This window comes from Pongo abelii, chromosome 14 (assembly GCF_028885655.2).
Source record: "Pongo abelii isolate AG06213 chromosome 14, NHGRI_mPonAbe1-v2.0_pri, whole genome shotgun sequence".
Classification (NCBI taxonomy): domain Eukaryota; kingdom Metazoa; phylum Chordata; class Mammalia; order Primates; family Hominidae; genus Pongo; species Pongo abelii.
In genome coordinates, this window is record NC_071999.2 from 44,238,088 (window position 1) to 44,263,186 (window position 25,099).

A 25,099-nucleotide genomic window follows, 5' to 3' on the forward strand; every position below is an offset into this window, starting at 1 on the left:
ATGGGAGGATTGCTTGTGCCTAGGAGTTCAAGACCAGCATGGGCGATAAAGTGAGACTCCATCTCTTTCAAAAAAAAAAAAAGAAAAGAAAGAAAAGAAAAAAGAAAAATTAGCCTGTGTTGGTGCGTGCCTGTAATCCCAGCTACTCAGGCAGCTGAGGTGGGCGGATCGCTTGAGTCCAGGAGATCAAGGCAGCAGTGAGCTGTGACTGCCCCACTGCACTTCAACGTGGGCCACGGTGAGATCCCGTCTCAAAAAAAAAAAAAAAAGAGAGAAGCTCCACAAACTCTACCTCAGTCAAGCGATCGAGGTTAACATTATTACATCAGTCACGTTGACTGCACATACCCTTGATAGGATGTAACGTGGATGGCGTGGATGGCACTTTTCTTTTGTGGTCTTCTTCCCCAAAATTTACAGCCTGTTTAATCAGGAGAAACACATTAGACAAATACCACTTGAGGGGCATTCTACAAAATACATAACTAGTACTCCTCAAAACTTTTAAGGAAAGTCTGACAAACTGTCACAGCCAAAAAGAACTTAAGGAGACATGATTACCAACTGTGATGTGGCATCCTAGATGTTTCCTGGAACAGAAAAAGGACATTAGTTAAAAATTAAGAAAATCTGAATAAAGTATGGAGTTTAGTTAATAATAATCTATTAATATTGGCTCACTAATTGTGACACATGTACCATATTAATACAGTATGGTTAATAGGGGAAACCGTGGTGTTTACGGGAGCTCTCTGTACTATATCTGTAATTTTTCTGTCGATCTAAAACTGTTCTATCACAAAAATTTTATCCAAAAAATATATGTATATTTCTTCTGGTGCCATATGCGGTGTCAGAAAAAAATCACCAGTTACTTATATATTTTTTTCAAGTAAGAAAATGAAATGGGGGTCGGGGTGATTGTTTCAGACAAGCAGGAATAGAAATTACGGAGTCTCATGGCTGGCAAGAGGAAGGATACACGCTGAATGCAACATGCACACACACGGCCTTGAAAACCAAAATCAAACGTCGTATGACATAAACGCGCATGGCAGAGGAAAAGGAAGCAGATCACCCCCGTGCCGAGTGCATGATGTCTGCAGCTTCTCGATGGCTCCAGGAACTTTCCAGACCTCCAAGGCAGCGGATGACAGATCATTTCCATCACCACAGAGCATTTGGCAAAATCCAAAGAGCCCGGATTTGCACTTTTTAAAAGTTGTTTATCCACTCAAATTCTTCCCATTATTCTCAGAGAAAAACTTGGAAAATACTAACATTCTCATAAAATATTTAATTATATGAAATTAGATAAAATATTTCATTCTGATTGGCAGAGATTTGATATATCCCTGCTTTCCCCATTTCTGTAACTTTAAAAGGAAAATTTAAAAAAAAAACAACAGTGCCTTAGAAATGCTCCAAAAATGATAACTCTGATTAGAGTAGAACCATGTGTCCCTGCATGAATGAATGTTGGATCATTAATGGCCACTTCTCTTCAGGGCTATTTTTAAGCCAAGATAGTGAGGGGTTGTCACTGCAAATACATCGCAGTGTTGTCCTTTACCCTCTAGCTCGCCCTTAGGCACACTGCTTGTGAAAACTGGAATCTCAATCAGAGCATTTGTGTTCCATTTGAGTGAGTTTGGTAGAACACTATTTAACTCTACGGGCTAATTACTAAATATCTGTCATGTAATTGGTGGAGACTAATCCATCTATGAATTCAGGTCAACTTGGCAACGAAAAAAAAATGAAACAAAACAAAAAACACATGAGAGTCTTTCAAGGTCTTTTTCTAAGAGGTCTTGGTAAACCACCGAACACAGCTTCAACTTCAGGCATATTGTCAATGGTTCATGCAACATCACCAGTCATATTCTGGAAACAAAACAGAAAACCTTCAAGATGGGGTGGCAGAACTCCTAGGCTGTGGCCCTGGCTCTGCCACTAACTTTGCCTATTTGGACCTCAGAATCGTCAACTGTAAAATAAGAGGGTTAGTTTACATAGACTATAAGAGCTTCACAAACCTCACTCCCTAAGACGAACATGAACATTTATTCCCAGGGTCCTAGGACTTGTTGCCTAAGGGAACCTCAGCAAGTGGATAAAGTCTGGGAATTCTTAGGTTTTGTTTGAAAATTTGTGCAGTTTATATACTCTTCATAGTATATATCAATATTTTTAATATAAAAATGTTTCAAATTGGTTACTATTAAACTAGCATCATTAAATTATTTGCCATTTTCCTTCTACATAACAGAGTAAAATTGATATTCATGGGAGATCCATGCCATGCATACTCTACGGCTCCTCCAATGCTTACGGTCTTTCTATTCCAGTTTGAGTCAGCAGGACCAAGGATTTCTCTAGCTCATAATTTCCCAACTCAGTAAAAAATTTTAATGATGTATTACATTCTGAAATCATGACATCATCAGACTTGCAAATTACAACTGTACCAAAGAACAGATGAAGATGTGTCACAATGTCTGTGCCCACCATCAGAGGACATGAGTAGTCTGAGCCTCATAGGTTCTAAGTGCCTCACCACCTTTGAATGCAAATCAATGAGACTTTTCATCACCTGATAGCCAGAACATTACCACTTCAACAGTTTAAATGGCACTGACCAATGTATTTGAATCAGGTACAAGTTTAAAGAGTTTATGGTTATTGAAAAGTTAAAGAACAAAAAAGCCCAACTTATTCAGTCAAAACATCCCAAGCCATCCTATTAAGCACCGCATTAAATTTCAGAATTTATCAATTCCTCTTAAAAAACAACAGCAAAAGAGCATCAATTAATAAGTGCTCTGAAGTTGTGCAGAGGGCTTCCCATACAGAGACTAAACTGTTGGGCCAACAGCTCTTAGTCCTTTGAGTGGCAATAATGATAGTATTAACTATTTGCAAAAATTTTAAAGTACTGTTTATGAGCCTTGTCTCCTCTAAACCTTACAATAGCGATAGGTTGTGCATAGGATGGGTTGTCTTTCTTTCTCTGACTGACTTGTAGAGTCTATATTTCAGGATAAGAGTCCTTTGAGAGATATATGTGTTCCAAAAACCTCCTCCCAGTTTACAGCTTGTCTGTCCATTGTCTTAGTGGATCCATTCTCTTAATGTTCTTCAACAAACAGAAGTTCTTAATGTGAATAAAATCTAATTTTCCTATATTTTCTTTTATGATTAATGCTTTTTTGTGTTCTATTTAGGAAATGCTTGTGTGCTCCAAATTCATGAGGATGTTCTTCTTTGTTGTCTTCTAGAAGCTTGATTCATTTACCTCTTATTATGACCCATGTTGAATTAAGTTTTGTGTATGGTGTGAGGTGGTGTCAGTATTTCTTTCTTTCTACATGGACATCCTGTTGATTCAGCACCTTTTATTAAAGATATTGTGATTTTCCCCACTGAATTACAATAAAGCATTAGTAATAAATCAGGCGCTTGTATATTCACGTATGGAGGCTTCTCTCTGTTACGCTAGTCTATTTATTTATCCTTAACCCAGTATCACAGGTGTTAATTTAGAGTCAATAATAAATTATATAATTTGCAGCAGGTAGATTTATAATAACTCCTGATTTTGAAGTTTGTTTCATTTTTTAAAATATTGCATTGGCTATTCTGGATCCCTTGTTAGGCTACGAAAATTTGAGAATGAGCTTGTCAATTTCTACAAAAGAGCCTGTTGGTATTTTCCTTGGCATTGCCTTAAATCTATAAATCAATTTGGGAAGAATAGACACCTAACAATATTGAGACCGTCCATCACTGATTATGGTATATATTCCCTGCATTTGTTACTACTTTACTGATTTTTTTCTCAGTAATATTTTGTAGCTTTCCATATCTTGCATACCTTACACATCTTTAGTTAGATTGAGTCCAGATAGCTGATATTTTTTAATTTCACATGCACAGGATTGTTAATTTCTCTTTCATTCCTTATTTTACCATTTCCATTATTGTAAAACATTCAACTTAATTCAGAATTTTTATTTTCTGATTAATGTTATGATGAAGATGTTATAGTTATGGAGCTGCAAAGTTAGAGGCTCCTGGGGAAAAAACTTGGGACCTCCACTAAAAGCAAGCAATAGAAGGTAGAAATATACATTTCAATGGAGGGTAAGACTCAGGATTATGGAGACATCTGAGCTTATTTTTCCCCTGGGGACATTTATTTTCATTCCATAAAATTAGAGTGAGAACCCAGGATCCTCACCAAAGAGACTTTAAGGAGAGGGGAAACAGCTGCCTCTCCTGTAATAAAAATTAGGATTATTTTCTTTCAGGTTTCCTCACCTACAATCCCCTTTATGCATTTGGCTGTCATTTTGTCACACTAGATATAAGAATTGAGGCACAAGGGAACCCTAAAATTATATGCCATAAGTAAATAATAATAAATATTCTTGGCTCCAGAAAGCCTTGTTTCTGCATTCAGGTTCATATTAATAAATTGGATATTTAAAACTTAATAATAGGTTTTTTTTTTCATGAGGATAAAGTACTTGCCTGGTTTTGATTGTCACGGTGTATTCCCTGACATCCCTTAGCACACAGTAGGAACTCGGTAAGTATAGGTTACGTGATGTATTAGTTATCTATTTCTGTGAACAAATTACCCCAAAGTTTAGCATATGAAAACACAAACATTTATGATCTCATCATTTCTATGGGTCAAAAATCCAGGGACAGCTTATCTGGGTTGTTCCGGTTCAGGTTGTCTCATGAAGCCCCAGGGTTTCTTGGGGCTGCAGTTATCTGAAGATTGACTGGGGCTGGAGGCAGCACTTCCAAATTCACTTATGCAGCTGTTGACCAAGGCTTCAGTTCCTAACCACATGGGCCTCTCCATAGGGTTATTTGTGACGAGGCAGCTGGCTTTGCCAAGAGAAAGTTATGAGAGGAGAAAGAGAGCACACTGTTTTATGATTTAATCTCTGAGTTATGTGCATACCACGATTTCTGCTTTATTCTTTTTATTAAAAGCATGCCACTAAGTCCAGCCTACATTCAATAGGAGGAGATTACATGATTACACAAAAGCAGGAATACTGGGAGGCAGGGATCACTGGGGCTTTCTTAGAGGCTGACTACTACACATCAATAAATGAAGTACAAGATGTGATATTATTTATCTGTTTGACTAATTATGCACCTCCTGCTTCAGCTCTAAACTCTGGATTGAGTAGAATTTACATAGGCATGGAAAAGAACAAAGGGGTTCCCACTGGAAAAACACTGTACAAAATAACAGAACATAAAAGGGCATGTTCTCCGCAGGGAACTATAAGTAGATCTCTGATGGAACACAGGATACTGAATAGCACTCCTCCATCAGAGGACGTGTGTAGTCTGAGCCTCATAGGTTCTAAGCCACTCACTAACTTTGAATGCAAATCAATGAGACTTTTCATCACCTGGTGGCCAGAACATTACCACTTTGATAGTTTAAATGGCATTGACCAATGTATTTGAATCAGATACAAGTTTGAAGATTTTCTGGTTATTAAAGAGTTAGAGAACTAAAGAGCCCAATTTACTCAGTCAAAATATCCCATGACATCCTATTAAGCATAGCATTAAATTTCACAATTCATTATCACTATTTTAAAAGATGACAGTAAAGGAGTGTCAATAAATAAGTGTTCAGAAGTTGCGCAGACTGCTTCCCATACAAAGACTAAACTATTGGGCTGACAGCCAAGGTGTTTGACTGTCTCTGCCCGTGACATCTAACCCCTTTGTAATCTAAGATGGGATCTGTCCTGGGCAGAACGTACACAAGGAAACGCACCTCAAGGGGCATTTTCCTTGTGCTGATTCCCTCTTACTGCTGTTTTTTCATCTCTGTTACCCTAATGCCTTTGCTTTTTTTCTCAATTTTATATTCTAAACTATTGATTTCTGCCGCTAGGTCTTTTGGATGCTAAAACACGTTTAATGAATCTACAGTTCCTGCCTATCATTCCTGGCTTTTCCTGGCTCAAATTCCTTCTAGCCAAAACTGCAGTCTAGATTTAGGCAGCTCTCTCTTTTTAGGTCCCTAGGAGTGGGAGATGGAACTGATCTTCCTTTCTCCATGGGAATCCAGGAACTCTGCAGAAGATAACAACGGCTTCCATGATATGTATAAAGTGTGTGTGTGTGTGTGCACGTGCGCATGTGTGTGTGTCCTGCACAAGTATAAAAGTATGACTTTCCACTTTTCTTGGATATCGTCTACCTGGTTTATGTCTTTAGTACCTCTTAGGACTCACTCAACAATTTAAGTGTCAAGGCAATGTCACCAAAAACTTTATTTAATGTCGCAACTCTGGCAGCTCCATTCTTGAATGATGAATCTTGTAAAGGCACTCCAAGCATTTTTCAAACAGAAAAAAGAAATGGAAAAATCTCAACTGTGCCTGCATAGAGGACTCTAAAGTCCAGGGCTAGGCCACAACATTTACTAAAGTCTACTGCGTGCTGGGCATTGTGCTAGGTGCATGGGGAAACTAATAATGCCTTCGCTCAAGGGAAGTGAAGTCCAGGAGAAGACTAGACATTAGTGAAACAATCACACACATAAACATGTAAAGTCAGACAGCCACAAATTGTACAAAGACAAAATACCCTCATAGGAATGCAGAACTCTGCACATTACTGCAGCCTCTCAGAATACATGAAAATCATATGTGTGTGTGCCTGTAGACATGTGTGAGCCTACGTGCCCACTTGAAGTTGTACTGGGCCAGGAAAGAGAATAAAAACATCGCTAATTCAAAGATTCTCTAAGAGACAAGGAATTGGGGCCTGCTTGGGGCCTTCTTTTTGCCACTTGTTTGAGTACTCCTCCATGGTATGAATAGAAATGCTGGAACCAGAAGCTAATTCAGAATTTCTTTGCTTGGGCTTGGCATGTGCTTATAATGAAAGTGAAATTAGTAGCAGAGGATGTACAAATAAGTTTGCTCTCCATCAACCTCGACTTCCCAGTGCATAGGCAATAATAAAGTCATGGTGAAGGAAGTTTATAACAAAATTACTTCTCAAAACAGGTACGTTTGCTAAATAATGTGCCATTGAACCAGTTTTGTTGAATTCAATTAAGTGGTATTAAGTCGTGTGCTGCATGCAAGGAAGGCCATGTTTTAAACATTCCTGTGAGCAAATGCAGAGGTTTACAATCACTCTCTGCCCTAAAGAAGCAATGATTTGAAAGAGAACTGGCATCAGAACAAATTACTGTAAAGAACAATTCACCCCTACCAGTTTTAATACATGTGTTTATCAAGTTTTTAATGGGGCCAAGTGGAAAGGCAGTGCCTTATGTGCAGCCTTGTGACATAATGGAAAATATAATTTCATAATGAGTTAATAATAAATATGTATGGGCTAAGCCAAGAGCACAGTTCATTTTAAAGGCTCATTAAGTAGAAGATTTGACTGTATCTCTGAAATGAACGTGTGCACACACTGTTTCAAAATGAAGTGGAGTTGAAAGCCTGGGATTGCATTGCTTGATCAACTCTTCCTGGAAAAGCTACAGAATTTGTAGCTCTTGTTTTGTCACTCTTGCTTTACTCTTTAGAGAGTGATAAAATTATTAATGCTCTATTTTTTTTAACTAAACAGAAACTTCTGTTTAGGACAGACTACATGGAAATGTTCAGGAAACTGATTTCTGCATAAGCATATGTGGCTGTCTCTAGGGCAAGAAGACTGGCGATATCACCATGGGCTCAATGTTCATTGTGAAGAAGCCTCAGGGAATTGTACCTTATGATTTAAATTTTACAAATGACATATTTCACAAATTATAATGTTGCAAATTAAATGCACACATTTCTATGCAAACATGCATTACTTTAGTTGTTCTAAGCTCATACCTTTACAGCACTGTGCATATGTGTACTTGCAAATTTGAAACCAAGTAGTATTTCAAGGATAGAAACTACTCACGAGGTGCAATTAGAGGGCTTCTGTTGCAGGGAAGGCTTCCTGGGAACTTAGTGAGCATGATGTTTCTTAGGGAGAGCCCTTAGTAGCCACACCTGTGGAAAAGGTGGGTAAAGAGGCAGGCAGAGGGAGAAGTGAGTTGTAATGCAGGCCAAATGAGCTTCAGATGACCTCACTGGAAGCTATGAAGGTCAAATAGCCCATCAGAGTTACTTTTGAGTTGAGTCAAAATAGCCAATGTTTATCCCTCTGCCTTGGTCAGTCATTGGATGCAGACCACCTGGAAAAGAGATTTGACCTTGAGTGAGGGAGTTGTCTGCAGCCAACTGAGGCAATCCCAGAAAAGCCTAACAGGGGAAGCCTGTCAGCTGACAGCATGCCCAACAGGTGGAGGAACAAGTCCTTGAAGTGGGATCTAGGCCGTGTATCACGGTGTCCACAAAAGACCAGAGGCAGGTCCTGCTAAACAACATGTGATCCCCTGAAGCTTTTCTCATGATTTAGCAGATCAGATCCCACTACTGCTCACTGGTAATGCAATATCCCAAACAGGCGGCTCTCATTCAAGGCCTCCTCTTCTACTGAGAAACAACATGCAATCTTGGAAAATTTCAAATACAACACATCCAATTCAGGGGAGCACCAGAAAACCAGCAAACCTGCAGTAACCGTGATATAACTACAGTGTTGTACAAGCCACGACTCATGCATTGAGGTCAAAACACAGATTTATTTTTGTCACTCCCTAACCCTTCCCAAAGACTCCTCATAGCTCCAGGAACAAGCTCCACATTTATCCCACATTATCTCTTCCCTGCTCCCAAGGGTCTGTCCCCTGACCAGGCAGTGCTCTCTCACACTCAAGGGTGCAGTGAATCTCAATCAGTCCACAGTCAGCTTTAGTTTTCTCAGGCAAGAATTGGGCCTCCTGAGGTTGCTACTGAGGAGAACACATTTCAAAGCTCTCCAAGTGGCTTTCCTAAAACTCTCCTCCCTAGGCTTGGAGCTGAACCACAGCACCCATTGCACAGCACAGAAAGGCTTTAGCTTTCTTCAAAGAAGTCTCTCTACGAGTCTCGTCTGAAAGTTCTCCCTGGGACTTCTATCTCTGGTCTGGCTGAGGCAGTCAAGAGTTGAGTTGTGGAAAGGGGTCTTAAAACCATTTGCTTTGGGTATCTGAATATATATGGTGGAGGCCTGTTGTATTCTGACTTTGATATCTTGATATCTATCCTGTGATGCCTTGGTATCTCCTGAAGCAGGGAGGAGCCCCAGTAACACCTCCTTCTACACTATAATGAGTAAAGTTACCAGTGGAATCTGGTGGTCAGTGAAGGGCTGTTGGACAGGCTGAGAGCTTGTGTTCAGATCCAGCTACCACATACAGAGTCTCTCCATTGCAATCTCCTTTCCGAGGATATGGGGTTCTTAGCTTCCATGCCAGCCAAATATCTTCTAAAAAATAATTTTCACTAAGTTCACATAAATAATCAGAGAAATTAATTGAATGTTTTCAAAAAGGAAATTGTGATATTTTAGAAGTTTCTTTGAGCTCAAAGGTACTTTACAGAACATCTAATTACACATCTTTATTTTATAAATAAGAAAACTGGTCTCCCAAGAGGTTTTTAAATCATCACTCATTTATTCAAAATATTATTTAGTGTGTACTCTTTGTCAAGTATGATATTGTGATATAAGAAATATATTTCACCTATAAGTGAGATCATGCAATGTTTTTCTTTCTCTGTCTGGCTTATTTCTTTTAGCATAATATCCTCCAGGTCCACCCACATTGTGCAAATGGGAAGCTCTCTTTCTTTTTAAAAGCTGCATAATATTAAGTTGTGTGTAATGTACGTGACATTTTCTTTATTCATTCTTCCATCAATGGACATTTAGGTTATTTCCACATTTTGGCGATTGTGAATAATGCTGCAAGGAACATAGGAGTGCAGGTATCTTTACAAGGTGGTGATTTTATCTCCTTTGGGCATATATGCAGAAGAGAGATTGCTGGGACTTTTGTTAAATAAGTAAATTTTAGCTGTTCTTGTCATTTTGTTAAATAAGTAGATTTTAGCTGTTTTGTGTGTTCTTGCCATACACACAAAAGTAACTATAGGAGATAATATGTTAATCTGCTTCACTATAGTAACCACTTTACTATCTATATGTCTCCCATAACATGTTGTAGCCCTCATATATATGAAATAAAATTAATTTTAAAAATAAAATGATAATAAAGAAGAAAAAATAGACATGTTTGTATGTATTTTGGTCTTGGTCCCCAGCTCCTGGCCTGAACTCCTAAAACCCTTGTAACTTCCTAAGTGATAAGAGTGATAAGAATATCTTTTACTGTATTATTTGTTTTGTTTTGGAGTTTTTTTGCCTCCAATTTCTGAAACAGCTCTGGGGAGATAAAGGTGAAAGGAACAGCCTCTGTTGTTCTAACAAGCTCCTTTCAACCACATCTGAGGTTCTGTTCATCAGGCAACATCTGGAAAGCCCCTAAGCATGAGGCAGTGAGGAGGGGGTGGTTGCCAGGGAAATCAACCATGATTAAGGGGTTGGAAATTTCAGTGACATCCCCTGAACCCTGGGGGGAGGGAGAGGTGTTGAAGGCTGAGCTGATCACCAAAGGCCAATGATTTAATCAATCATGCCTATGTGATAGATCCTCCATAAAAATGCTAACCAAAGAGGTTCAGAGAGCTTCAAGGTTGATGAACTAGAATGCATCTATTTGTGAAGAGGGTGACACCCCCAAATTCCACAGGGACAGAAGCTCCTGGACCCTTTTGGGCCTCACCCTGTGTATCTCTTCATCTGGCTGTTCATTTGTGTTCTTTAAAATTTCCTGTTTAATAAGTGAGTAATGGTATGTAAACTTTCCTTGGATTCTGTGAACTATTCTGGCAAATTATCAAACATGAGGAGGAGGTTGTGGGAACCTCTGATTTGTCGCCATGTCAGACAGAAGTTTGTGGCAACGTGGGGACTCGCTACTTGCAACTGACATCTGAAGTGGGGGGCAGTCTTGTGGCACTGAGCCCTTAACTGGTGAAGTCTGGGCTAACTCTGGGCAGTTAGAGTTAGAATTGAGTTAAACACCAGGACATCCAGTCAGGGTCACCAAGACTTGTGGAATTGATTGGTGTGGAAATAAAACCACATACTGGGTGTCAGAAGTTTGAGAAAGTATAGAAAAACAGAGTTTTTTCTTTTTACCAGTTATTACCAAAATGCTTGTGCTATGACAGCACAGAAGGAATTCCCTGCTCTTCAAAGAATGTGTTGTCTAGTGAAGACAACAGTCACATAAATAAGCTAATAAATAATCAGAAAGTTCTTAACTGAATCTGTGTAAGAACCTGGATTTCTTGGTCGGACACAGTGGCTCACACCTGTAATCCCAGCACTTTGGGAAGCCTAGGTGGGTGGATCACCTGAGGTCAGGAGTTCGAGACCAGCCTGGCCAACATGGTAAAACCCCATCTCTACTAAAAATATTACAAATTAGCCAGGTGTGGTGGCATGCACCTGTAATTTCAGCTACTCAGGAGTCTGAGGCAGAAGAATCGCTTGAACCCGGGAGGCAGAAGTTGCAGTGACCAGACATCATGCCATTGCACTCCAGCCTGGGTGACACAGCAAGACTCCCCCTCAAAAAAATAAAAAAGAACCTGGATGTCTTATTAACCCAGGGACCTCCCCCAGTCAACTTTCTGGGATGACTGGGAGGCATTTTAGAATGCACTCTTTACTGGGTAAGGGCTTTGAAACTCTGGGCTTACTATTCAGAATAGTAATCTCAACTGCAACCTATTTGTCAACTGCCTTTAAAATGTGTTACATGGAAGAACTGTAATCTTTACAGAATGGTTTACAACTGTTGAGTAATTACCAGTGTAATTTTTCTTTAAGCTTTAAAATTAGAGCACTTTTTGATAAACTTCTATTTAGAGAGATTCCAAAAGGTGGAGGCTAATTACCTCCAAGCTTGTAATTTTGATAATCCTGAAGACTAAGCTCTGATTTTTTTATCTGGCCCAAATTCCTACCTAAGGGGTCTAGGGAGTCATGCCCTACAAACCATAAATTCTCATGATATGGGCTTTATTTGACCGTATGTATCATGACTTACTTTTCAATCTGACTCTGGCATAACATTACTAGACAAGGAAAAAATATTCAAACCCAAAATATATTTCCTTGACATTCCTTGAAATTGCCCTTCAAAGTCTCTTGTGGGAAAAAAATCCACATCCTATAGAGAATCCACTTTCCCCTTTGTTTTCCTTCCTTCCTTTCTTTGCAGATCCATGAGATAATCAAATAAGAGCCAGCCACCATTTTAGGTCGAATAAGAAATATTTTACAACATGCTCTCTCTGTCTCTAAAGTCTGCTATCTGAGAGATTCCTCCGCACAATAAAACTTGGTCTCCACAATCCTTTATCTTAACCCGAACATTCCTTTCCATTAATCCCAGGTCTTCAGATAAACTCAACCAATTATCAAACAGAAAATGTTTAAATTTCCCTATAGCCTGGAAGCCCCTGCTTTGAGTTGTCCCGCCTTTCTGAAGCAAACCAATGTATTTCTTAAATGTATTTGATTGATGTCTCATGCCTCCCTAAAATGTATAAAACCAAGCTGCACCCCAGCCACCTTGGGCACATGTTCTCAGGACCTCCTGAGGGCTGTGTCATGGGCCATGGTCACTCACATTTGGCTCAGAATAAATCTCTTCAAATATTATACAGAGTTTGACTCTTTTCGTCTACAATCCTTAGCTTCAAGATGTCAATTCTTGGTATTTGATTGAAATTCCTAATTAAGGAAAGACACATTCATTTCAGAACTTAATTCTTAGCTGAATGCCACCTTCCAGCAGACATTAAAGAGAAAACTCTTAAAACTCTATAATACTGAGAAAAGTACTAGCAGAGATGAAGTGGTTACCTCAGATTCTGAAAATATTTTCTATTTAAGATACATTTTAAACTTCTTAGAAAATATGAATCACCAGATTTCTACATATTGCTATTGTTTATCAAGGCATCTGGAGAGGACTTTGTTAAAATCTTCTGCTTCCCTTAGTATTGTTAATATTAATTGAAACTTATTGCAGTAAAGTGCCAGTCATGAATATGTATTAGATGAATGTATATATGTCAATGGAACTCTGTTAGAAATGCACTTTTTTTCATTCATTGCCTGCATTGGATGTTGTATAAAACAGTTTTCTGGGCTGATTCTATGTAACATATACTGAGTTGATGAAATTGATTGGTATTTGCTCTTTTTCACAAGGGACTTATTTCAGCTAGCCATTGAGGGTAAAACTATATGTATCTTTGCAAAACCATCCACATTTACCCTTTGAAACAGACTGTCTCAAGGATTCTGACTTCATCTAAGAATATATCCATATATTTGGAGCTATGCACCTTGGAATGTGTGACTTTCTGTCCACGCTTTGCTGGGAGCACCTGATCTGAAGGGAATGGCTTAATGCAAGTGCAGGCTCAGTGACGTGCACTTGGGAGAAGGGAGGGGTCAGTAGAAACTTCTTGACAATGACAAGATGTTGAAATTTAAAAAAAGGATTTAAAACCACCGAAGTGTCTGGCCTCCTCTCTTAGTGAAAGTTGATTACCACAGATGATAATATTTAGTTATATTTTAGTTAAAATACTACCTATTTAATTATTAATAAAATAGTAAGAAATGTGATTAAAATATGCTGGGCTGATAATATATTATTGGTTTATGTTTCATTAATAATAATTTATAAAAATGGATGACTACATCATCTCAAATGAAGATATCAATTCCTGACACAAGAGGTTTCTTTATTCACCTTTGGCTGATTCAAGGTTTAATAATAGAAAGCTAAAGAAACCAAGAGGACAGAAGACTTTTATCACCTTCTAAATTTAGGGCTTTGAATGATAAGGACTTTATGTGTCACAACACTATACAATTTCACCTACAGAGTGCTAAAGTGAAATTACCACTTATTTGGGGTCCATGAGATAGCACATTTCATTTTTACCTTGTTTTATTTTACCTATTTCCTGGGAGCAGGCTTAGTCCTACAAGGGAAATACAAAAGCTCCCTTCACACTATGATATGAGAACTGTGAATAGCCCTGCCTGGGAAAACTGATCTTATCCAGAAAGTTTACTGGGCAGACATCTGTACTGTTACATTAACTATGACTACATAGAAAAGCTCCAGTCTAAAATGTGTAAATACCATCTGACAAAGGCCTTTGGGCCCTCCTCTCTCACTAACACCCTAGGAGACATTATCCTCCACAGTTAAGATGCTGATTTCCTGATGATGGGATGGGAATGGAAAGAAACATGAAGGCCAATCCGAGGAAGCAGCCCCCAGATGAAGAGAAATCTATTTCCATTAATATTTGCTAGGGCCAGGCTTGCAGGGAAGAAACTGGGTTTTAGTAGTTTCTCTGATGATCCGTACTCATTATCAGCTGTAACAGACAAAAGATGAAGATGAGAAAAAGAGAAAAAAAAAATTTAAAAGATGCAAAGGCCAACCATCAATACTGAACTTTCAAGATACTACAAACCAGAAATTGTGTGAGGAGCTTCTAAAAGCTGCAGTTTCCTCTCTGATTCTGGAAAGAAGAACAGTTCAGGAAAGATCAGAGTATTTTCTCATTTAAAAATGATGTAGCAGTTGCTAACTCTAAAATATTGCTGGGAAGATAATGATGCTCATTTGCCTCAGAACCAGACAAAGTGAGATTGGACTCCAACAGGAGGACCCCACGGATCCTATACTGCTTTAGGTAATATCACAATTCCTATATTCCCTTAAATTTTATTTTATACTTTAAACACAAATGCCATTGGACGTCATGTCTATTCAGAGCTCACTATTTTTCTGACTCCTCATCAAGCAGCAGAGTTAATGGATTTTTCAAATCAACTGCATCATATGGCAAAAAGATTCCTGAAGTTAGAACCAGAACTAGGCTTGGTTGATTGGTATTGACTATCTTTGTAACCTTTTGTAATTCATATAAACTCATTGAGTCACACATAATATGGTGAATATCCTTATCCACATTAAGGATTTTTTTTTCACGAACATTAAGTTGGACCTGGCATTGAGCAGAATACTTAATAAGTTAAATATATTATGTTATAAAAGTTGGGTCCTCCCTAGCTACAATTTAGCCTATAAGCAAAGGGGGAACATCAGTCACTGACTCTGTCCTAGAGTGTGGGAAAACACTGGGAACATTATCAATCCATCCAAGTGTCCGAGAATAACACAGAAACTCCCACTTTCAAAAAACTCTTTAGAATGAAAAAGGTCACATAGAATCACATCGGCATCTTTGAGGGGAGATTTTTCCTGCATATCCTCTTCTGAACAAATTAAGTAATAAAAAGTAAGGCAGATGGGAAATCAAAATTTCATCTTTATAACTGGAAGCGAAATTGGGAGATCATAGTTTAGTGGGAGAGCCGGATATAGCTGCTGGCTGAACCCACTAATTAGAAACACTTACCCACCCAATCAAAAGAGCACTGAGGCAGATCTTTTGCCCTTTCACCCTTCATGGGCAGAGCGTGTCCCAGGAGGAGCAGACCAGAATGCATGTTTCCTGTAAATGGCTTGCTTTCAAGAGAAGGGCAAAACTGGGCTATGTATGCTCAATGTAATTATCCATAATTAACCAGTAGAACAAATCACCACACCACTGCCACCTTGGGGTGAAATGAGTAAATGGCAGACAGAGACCAGGAGTGAGCATATTTTGTCCCACAATCTAGGACAGAGTCAGAGTCATTTAACTGTGTTCCCAGCATAGAAAGGAAACATCAAAAGTAGTTGAAGAAAGATCCCTCGTAACAATTCTCTTTTTGATCTCTTGACCCCTTGGGCTTAACTCTCAATCCCCCATGGGAAAGGGACCAACCATCCTTCAGGATATTTTTGTTCCCATCTTGAGGCCATTTCCTCAATAAAACCATTGTTCCTCCAACTGACTAGAGTTCATATTTGTTTACAGTGTGTTTAGATAAAATTTATATACACTACAAACCACTTTTGTTTTTGTATTCTAAATCTTTTTCCGCAACTAAAACTGTTGCTTTTTAAAGAATATCAACAAATTACATTTCTCTTTTCTGCCCCAACTCTGAGTAAATTGAGAAATAAAACAAATAGTAAGGCAGATGGAAGATCAACATAGAGGTAGCTTAGAGATAGAGTCAAATGGGCTTGCCAGATGAACTCCAGAAGTGGGCACAGTTCCTTGCCCAGCCAGTGCCAATCCTGCAGGGAGAAATCCTGTCCTGGAAGAAATGGAGCAGAATGCCTGCTCCCTGATGGCATTTTATTTCCAAGGGGAAGAGGAGCTGAACTGGGCAATGTCTGCAAAGTCAGTCTCCCCAAGTCGATCAATTAGTACATCTTCTAATCCTACCTTTCATCTTGCCTTGGGGTGAGCAAAGGGGCAGGGAGAGTCTAGAAATTATATCAGCTTCCTTCACAGCAAGAAAACAGCAAATACTAGGGAAAAAAGTGCCTCCACCAAGCTATTTTAATACTATGTTTATTTAGAAATTTTATATATTTCATTTTTTCTCAAATTCCAGTGGTAATTCATGCTACTTGCAACAAGTAAAACAATATAATACAATACTATATAGGGGCAAAGGTCATCACTGCTGTTCCCATGTGCCATTACAGCTCTTCCTAAGATGATCAAACTTATCAACCTTTCAATGTGTGTATCCTTCTAATCGTTCTAATTTTTCCTTTTCTAAAATATTTTCTTCATTTTGTTAATAATGCTTCTGCTATTCATGGGTAGCAAATGTATGTTCCTTGATTTTCTTGCAAGAAACAACCGTTATTTCCCGGTTTCAGTTGGTCAGAAACTCAGGCACACTTTAACTGGGTCACCAGCTTCGTGAATTGTCACAGGCTGCAATCATGGTGTTGGCCTGGGCTACTGCCATCTCAAGGCTCAAGTGAGGAAGGACCTACTTTCTTTTTTTTTTTTTTTTTCCTTTTGAGACGGAGTCTCGCTCTGTCACCCAGGCTGAAGTGCAGTGCTGCGATCTCGGCTCACTGCAAGCTCCGCCTCCCAGGTTCATGCCCTTCTCCTGCCTCAGCATCCCGAGTAGCTGGGACTACAGGCACCCGCCACCACGCCCGGCTAATTTTTGTGTGTTTTTAGAGACGGGGTTTCACCGTGTTAGCCAGGATAGTCTGGATCTCCTGACCTTGTGATCCTCAGGCCTCGGCCTCCCAAAGTGCTGGGATTACAGGCATGAGCCACCGTGCCCAGCCAGGGAAGGACCTACTTTCAAGCTCACTCAAGTTGTTGCTGGAAAGAAACAGATCTCTGTAGGTTATTTGTTCCTCCCTGGCTGTTGCCTAGAGCAGCACTCTCTGACCTTTTTGGCACCAGGGACTGGTTTCATGGAAGACGATTTTTCCATGGACCGGGATTGTGGGGCATGGTTTTGGGATGATTTAAGCATGTTACATTAATTGTGCACTTTATTTCTACTATTATTACATTGTAATACACAATGAAATGATTACACAACTCACCATAATATGGAATCAGTAGGAGCCCTGAGCTTGTTTTCCTGCAATGAGATGGTCCCTTCTGGGGGTGATGAGACACAATGACAGATCATCAGGCATTAGATTCTCATAAGGAGCAAACAACCTAGATCTCTCACATGTGCAGTTCACAATAGGGTTCATGATCCTACGAGAATCTAATGCCACTGCTGATCTGACAGGAGGCGGAGCTTAGGTGGCAATGCGAGTGATGGGGAGCAGCTGTAAATACAGATGAAGTTTCACTGCCTCTCCCGCTTCTCACCTCCTGCTATGTGGCCTGGTTCCTAGCAGGACACAAACAAGTACTGGTCCATGGCCTGGGAGTTGGGGACTCCTGGCCTAGAGGACTTCAATAGAGCAAACAAGCAAGAAGAGTCAAAGAGAGCAAGAGTGCTAGCAAGACAGAAGTCACTATCTTTTGTAACCCAATCTTGGAAGTGGTAGCCCATCATTTTTGCCATATATTTAATAAAATTCAAAGCAAATCTCTAGGACTAGCCCAGACTCAAGAGAAGGGAATTGCCCAAGGGTGTGAATTCCAGGAGATAGAGATTATTGGAGACTATATTAGAAGTCAGTCTACCACATAGCCCTAAAGCATTGTTGCTTCATTGTTTAAAGCAGGCATCTTTAGCTTCCAATTTTAGTGTCTTACCATTCAGAGTAATATTTGTTTTTCTTTCATAAATAGTGTTTATCTATTCTTATATAACTTAGAATTTTTACATTAAGAATACCTGTTGCAGACCATTAAATACATTTTCAGCATCTATTCATGTAATCATATACTTTCTCCTTTAATTTAAATGAATTGAGCTAGGTTGACAGATTTCCCAATAATAAAAATAAAATAAGACTTGCATTCTTGGAATATGACTCCACTTGGTCATAGTATATTAATCTTTTGCTATACTGTTGATTTTATTTGCTGGCATTTTATTTATAATTTTTTCATCTACGTTTAATACAAATAATTGTTTATAGCTTTCTTTTGTATATTATCGTTATAAAATTTGATATTCAACTTAAGCTGGACTTATGAAAGGAATACTTAGTTTTCCATCTTTTTCTGAAGTTGAAAATGGTTTTAACAAATGATAGAATCATTTGTTATTTTAATGGTTAGATAAAATTCAGCCTTGAGCCCATCTGGTTCTGACATCATCATAATGGAAGTAGTTCTTCAATCATTTTTTCATTCTCTTCTATGGTAATTGATTTAATCATGTTTTTTATGTGTTAATTTAATTTAGGTATTTTATATTTTGTCAAGAAGTTTTCTATTCTATATTTTTCAAATTTGTTACTCTGGAGTTACATATTATTTTCTAATTCTTATCTTTCCAAATTATCACATTTTTACTTGATTTTCTATTCCCCCTTTTATAATCATATAGATGCCTAAGTTCTTTTGGGAATAAAGTAGTGGATAAGTATACACACACATACATAGATGCATAAATGCATTAATGAATCAATCACAACACCCTGGTCTATGGCATCCAATATGTAGCATAGTGCTTAGCACATGGCAGTTCACTGAGAACTACTGAATACATAAATCACCTCATACCTGCTGTATTAGTCACCTCAGGCTGCCATAGTAAAAGACAACCAACCGAGTGTCTTAAACAATAGGAATTTATTTCTCACAGTTCTGGAGGGTGGGAAGTCCAAGATCAAGCTGCTGGCTGATTTGGTTCCCTAGTCAGGGCTCCTTTTTTGCAGCCTTCCCGCTGTGTCCTCACATGGCAGAGACAGAGAGAGAGGAAGTAAGCTCTGTAGCATTTCTTCATATAAGGGCACTAACCTCATCATGATCAGGCCCCACTCTCCTGACCTTGTCTAAACCTCATCACCTCGCAAAGGCCCCATGTCCAAATATCACCACACTGGGGATTAGGGCTTCAATATATGAATCTGGGGGTGACACAATTCAGTCCATAGCACTTACATTACTACCTAATCCTCATGTTGTGGGTTTGTGTCTTCTAAAAAAATTTGTTTAAGCCCTAATCTGTGGTACCTGTGAATAGGACCTTATTTGGAAATAGGACCTTTGCACATGTAATCAAGTTGGAATGAAGTCATAGCAGATTAGGGTGGGTCCTAATCCAATTAATGATGTCCTTAAAAGAAGAGGGAAATTTAGATGCAAATATAAATAGGGAGAGAGCACAATGTGACCACAAAGGCAGAGACTGGAGTGCTTCATCTACAAGCCAAGGAACACCAAGGAGCGCCAGCAACTGCCAGAGCTTGAAGAGAGGCATGGAACAGACACTCCCTCAGTGCCTCCAGGAGGAAGCAATCAAGTCGATATCTTGACTTCAGACCTCTAGCTTCTAGAACTATGAGACAATAAATTCGTGTCGTTTCAAGCCACCTAGTTTGTGGTACTTTGCTATGGCACCTCTAGGAAACTAATATACCTCATATCTATTGTCCTTAATTCTAGCTGTTTTACCTTTGAACTATTCAGCTTAATTCAGACAGAAAAATCTTTCCTAAAAGTTATTCACATGATGTCCCTTCTTTGTTCAAAATGACAAATGATACACCATTTCCTCCAATTATCACTAAATGCTTGTTTGCCGTATTTTCAAGATCTCGAACAATTATATATTTTTCCATGCTTTCCTCTTTCTAACCAAGCTAACGTTTTACTGTCCCCAAACACTCTACATTCTCTTCTTTCACGGTTTGCTCCCTTCATGCAGTCTCTCTACCATCCTTCTGTTGAAATCACATGCTTTCTTTAAGTTCAACATTAAAATGAAAATCAATCTTTTCGTTTATCATGCCAACACTTCTTCTCTTTCCTTTGAATTCAAAGAAAAGCTGTCATCTATACCACAAAATTTGGCTTATTATTAAATATTGTAATTACAAGGGTTTTATCTGTGTTTGCCTTGACGTCTACTCTTTAAGGTGAACACCATTTCATACTTCTGAGCATCTCTCATTCCCAGCACAGTAATAAGATATGCAAGAAAGTGTTTCTAATTAATGTGTGCCCACCACTTGCATACTAAATATTTTTCCCACACCCACATACATAATAAATATTGCATTTAATCATACATGCATAAGTCCTGGCTAAAGACAACTCTGTTATGACCTACTTCATTAGTAATGCCTTTGTCCTCAATTTTTTTCTATTTTAGGAAAACTCAGAGGAAAAGAAGCTTCATTTAGCCAAAATGCAAAATAAGATCTCAGGTGTGGGGATGATCCAGCAGGTCATTTTGAAAGTGCTCTGGTTTGAGGTAACATAGTGCTTCTTTCACAAACACAATAATCCATTATAGTCAGAGAGCACGATATGGAAACAGAATTTCTCTTCTGTCATTCACAGGAGTTGAGAGCTACCTTGTAGGAGATGTGAACTATCTGCTCCTATGTCTGGCCCTAGTTTATGCCTTTGACAATAGTTATTCATTATCTGGAAAAGTGATTATCTAGATTTTGCCTCTCCCCATTGACAGTCTAATCACTGGCAGTTTCAAATGAAACTCGGCACCTGTTCTCACGTTAACCACTGCTGCAGCCTCCTTCCTGATGGATCTGTAGTGTTCTCTCTTTGCCCACTCAGCTCTGACCACAGGGCCAACCTGCTGCTCCTCAAACTTGCCCACGAGCACATGCAGTTCTCTGACTGCAATGGTCGTTCTCCACATATCCTTAGTCTCCTTACTTCATTGAAGTCTCTCCTTCAATGTCACCCCCTCTGTGTTAAAATACAGTGTATTAATACAAATGTTGAGGTATTGTAAGGGCAATAGACCAGGAGGTAAATTCCACTGAAAGGACAGTTTTTTACTCACAGTTGCCAAGAACAGGAGCATGACCCACCATGGTGGACCCGGCGGGGAAACACTAGGGCCAATCAGGAGGCAGAGGGTTGTGGGGACAGCTGTGGGCAAGAGCTTCTATTACGGTGTCCAGGGGAAGGGAAGCAGGTTTAGGATGGACTAGTTTGAATAATTTCAGTGGGGTTGTCCCTAGTTATCTGGTGTCTGGCCCTGGGGTGATGAGAGCAGATGGATAGTGGACTAGAATATGACAAACGACAAAGGAGGGGGTTAGGGTCTGGGATCTGGATTCCTTGGTTTGGATTTGAAAAGCACATCCATGAGTTGTTTACTGTCTCTAAGACTTGGCTATCCCTGAGAGAGGCAGTCCCTCCAGGGTCAGCCAGGTCCCAGAGATGAAAGCATCAGAATACAGAAAATAAAGGATGCAGTTAAGGCAACCCTCAAAGAGGCATTCCCTTATACCCTAAGGAAGCATCGCACTCCCCACCACCAGTCTCCATCCTCTGCTCTTTTATTTGACTTTATAGCACTTCATGGAATGTATCTGATAAATATTTTTCACATGTCTTTCTTCAGTAGAATAACTTCATCAGAACTTACATTCCAATGCAAGTCAAAACCACAATGAGATGCTATCTCACAACAGTCAGAATGGCTATTATTAAAAAGTCAAAAAACAACAGATGGTGGTGAGTTTATTGAGAAAAGGGAATGCTTGTACTCTGTTGGTGGGAATGGAAATCAGTTTGGTCATTGTGGAAAGCAGTTTAGAGATTTCTCACAGAACTAAAAACAGAACTACTATTTAACTCAGCAATCCCATTACTGGGCATAGACCCAAATAAAATAAATCATTCTACAGAAAAGACACATGCACTCATATGTTCATCACAATTCACAATAGCAAAGACATGGAATCAATATAGGTGCCTATCAATGACAGACTGAATAAAGGAAATGTAAGTACATTTATACCATGGAATACTATAGTCATAATAAAGAGCAAAGTCATCCTTTGCAGCAACATGGATGCAGCTGGAGGTGGCCATCCTAAGTGAATTAATGCAGGAACAGAAAACCAAATACCATGTGTTCTCACTTGTAAGTAGGAGCTAAACATTGGGTACTCATGGACATAAAGATGGGAACAATAGATACTGGGTACTACTAGAGTGGGGAGAGGGACAAGGAACAAGGGCTGAAAAACTCTACCTATTGGGTACTATACTCACTACTTTGGTGATAAGATCATTTGTACCTCAAACTTCAGTATCACACAATATACCCATGTAATAACCTTGTACATGTACCCCCTGAATCTAAAATAAAAGTTGAAATTATTTTAAAAACGCTTTTATTTCAAAAGGTTATTACTGTCTTCACCATAAGAAGAGGACTTACTTCTGTTCCCAGCTCACAGTACATACTCGGCAATACTTGTTAAATAAATGAATAAATATATAAATGGATACTTATAGCTCAGGCTATAATTTTCCATCCGTAATAGTATCATATGTGAATTCTATTTCACAAAATATTACATGAAAGTAAAGATGAAATACTCGAGAAAAATGTGTTTGATGATACTAAAATGTGTTTAGTAATGACAGATTGTTATAAAAAGTATATGTAAAGGGTACAAATAAATTTTTTCAGAAAACATAAGAATAAAAAAGCAATATTTCTAAATTAAACAACACTGTGATATATATTATGCAATATTCTATGTGCTTATAATACAGACGTGAACTGCATAACATTTCTGTCAATGATATACTACATTCATGCTGGTGGTCCCGTAACATTATAAAGTTACATTTTTACCATACCCCTTCTATGTTTATTTCTATGTTTTGATACATAGATGCCATTATATTACAATTGCTGCAGTATTCAGTATAGTAACATGCCATATAGTTTGTAGTCTAGAAGCAATAGGCTGTATCATATAGCCTAGGTGTATAGCAGGCTATACTATTTAGGTTCATGTAAGTACACTCTGTAATGTTTGCACCACAACAAAATCACCTAACAACACATTTCTCCAAATATGTCCCCATTGCTAAGCAATGCATGGCTGTACATGTTAATTAAACATTATTTTATGTATAATTAACATGTGTACCACAAATTAACACATCAAGCATTGTAAAAATGCATATATTCAACTTGGCCAAAAAGTTATCCTTGGGAAAATTATCTTATCAGGATTATATTATGTTCAGGCATATAAACTATTCTTTGAGTCTACTTAGGATTATATTAATGTTAAGGCATTGTTTTAAAGAATTTTTGCTGGAGAGTCATTAAAATGTCAAAAAGAGAAAAAATTATTTGCAGAGTAAATGAATGTCAGTCATGGAAAAATAACACGTGTATAATCAATGCCCTATCTCCTTTTCTGTTCTCATCCCAGAAGTGAACACATCAGTTCTTCTTTGCAGAGCACCAGAAGCAGTAATCACTTGCGAAACAAACTTAAGCTGCTAAGAGAAGAATTACCTTCCCGTCAGTACAGCTATGCAAGTAATTAAGAATGACTTCTTGGGTTTTTTAAATCAAGAAAATTTTTTTTAGAGACGGGATCTCTGTTTTGCCCAGGCTGGAGTGCAGTGGCTATTCTCAGGGGTAATCATAGAACACTGCTGCCTCCAACTCCTGGCCTCAAGCAATCCTCCCACCTCAGCCTCAGCCTCAGGGATAGCTGGGACTACAGGTGGGTACCACCCAGCCCAGCTTAAAGGCTTCTTCTTAAAAGTCCTGGGGGAAAAAAGAAAACCTTAAAATTTGGAGGCTCGATGAAGCCCGAAAGAATGATAGTCTCTTGGTGAAACTGAGATAAAAAAGGAAGGTTTGGGAGATGGTGTGTCTGATAACTGGATCATATATTTTGAGTTTGAAGTGGTGTGGTACAACTAACGGGCCCTGAAAAGGAGTGTATTGAGCGAGACTGAAGGTTCTCAAACTTAAAAGCACATTAGAATCAATCTCAGAACTTTCATTGGTGGCAGCCTATCTCCCTTCTCCAGAAGGGGAATTCAGTGGGTCTTGGGTGAGGCAAAGGCATTTTTTAAGTGTCCTGGCTTAGGGTTGTGAATCTCTTGGATAGATACAGAAGTCAGGTTCAGTCTGTTGAGGTGGAGTAATTATTCCCAGCTTAAGTCAATGTGGTTGGTTGGTTGGTAAGAAAAATGAGAGGGGGTCAGACCCAGGTTTACATTCCATTCTGCCACTTCCCGGGTGTTGGGATCTTTGACAAGGAAACTAACTTTTCTGAGACTCCCTTCCCCTTTTCTGTATTATATAGATAATAATATCTCTTTTATAAGACTGATGTGAAAAGATGGAAGGCTGCTGGCTTATGTCCCCAAATATTTTTCTTTTTCTTTTCTCTTGTTCCTACATTGAAGTCTTGGAAAGGTAGTTATTTTTAAGTCATTTGGATAGTTACTGATTTGTAGCATGTACTTACTTTTCTGTGAAATAAAAGAGTTAATGACCAATTATGATCTTCTGTGCTGACCATGTTGCACATTCTATTTACGGATGCCAAGGGGGCAATGACAGCCATGGTACTGATTAATAGAGTCTTGTGACAGGTGGGATTCGTTTAAACTTCTAAGACAGTAATTGCTTACATTCAACTGTGGAAAGTCTGCATTAAAAATCCAGATGG

General features: G+C 38.8%; 1 long non-coding RNA gene across 1 annotated transcript in view; it reads right to left on the minus strand.

The window, feature by feature from the left end:
- Positions 1-301: 301 nt before the first annotated feature.
- LOC129049499 (uncharacterized) overlaps positions 302-25,099 on the minus strand; it is a 90,791-nt gene continuing 65,993 nt past the window's right edge. The window contains exons 3-4 of the long non-coding RNA XR_010136749.1: positions 562-590; positions 302-421 (exon numbers count right to left, since the gene is read on the minus strand). This is a non-coding gene — a long non-coding RNA (uncharacterized LOC129049499). The remainder of the gene's footprint in view (positions 422-561; positions 591-25,099) is intronic.